The following is a 1117-nucleotide window of genomic DNA, read 5'->3' on the forward strand; positions in this document are numbered from 1 at the left end:
CGTAAATTTTTTCCCTTTCTGGAGTTCATATTCAGTGATGTTGTTTCGCGTGGATAGTCGCTAACAATTAAAAAGGGATTAGACGATGGTGTAAGAAACAAACCTCTTGAGACAAAGTCCCAAAAAGATGTGTTTTATTGGCGATGATTTACGATTGGAACTAAACAGAATGTTTCCAAGTGGTGCAAACACACGAGTATTGAAAGAAATGTTTAAGTTTAAATTAAGAAAATTGAAATTATATATTTTCTGTTTGAGTGTTTGATTCGGGGTCCTTTCTCTCTATGTCTTCTCTTCCTTTTATATTTTCTCGATGATTCCTTTGTGACAACTCGCTTGGAAACTGCTTGATTACTTCATAACCATCCACTTTCTCTATAGTGGCTAACTTGTCGTGGAACTGTCGTCTTTAACTGCTGCCACTACTCTTTGTCGTTCAACCGCCTTCAACTGGGTTCCTTGAATTGTGGAATGTGATAAGGTTGCTCAATAATTGCTTTAATAACTGCATTCCTGGATAACCATAACATTTTATGTTTGCTAAGATCCTGGGCGATTCGAAAGTATGGGTGAGAACAGGTTCATTGCTCTGGACGACCATAAGGTACTCCATTTGCTCAGATCTTGGGCATCTTGCAAGCTTGGGCGATGATGTTACTGTGTTCGTGGGCTTTCGCTGCATTTATTAATAATCCTGTCTGGGCCTTTATCCTGAATTACCCAACTGGGTTTCATTCTTTGGACTATTTGATTTGGGAATTCCTCAATTGGGCTTCATTCCATGAGCCATTCGATTTGGGCTACACTTTTAGTGTGTCAACAATTACCCCCCAATATGACAGAATTAATACTAATTATTAATTTTTGCCATATTTATTTTGTGTTTTCCCGCAACATTTGAAATTTCCAAAAATTTCAATCATTACTTCCTTCCATAGCATGAAAATGTGCGACGTTGCAAACCTTATAAACTCCAAAGACATGCCATTTTATCGCACCACTAAATCATGTCTCATTATTTCACATTTCTTTCTCGCAATATTACTGTTCATCTTCTTGTTTCTCTGCTACGTTTTTAAGCAAACTTTAACAAAACTGTATTTCGTTCCCAATGGCG

The sequence above is a fragment of the Olea europaea genome, chromosome 18, assembly GCF_002742605.1.
Source record: "Olea europaea var. sylvestris chromosome 18, O_europaea_v1, whole genome shotgun sequence".
Classification (NCBI taxonomy): Eukaryota; Viridiplantae; Streptophyta; class Magnoliopsida; order Lamiales; family Oleaceae; genus Olea; species Olea europaea.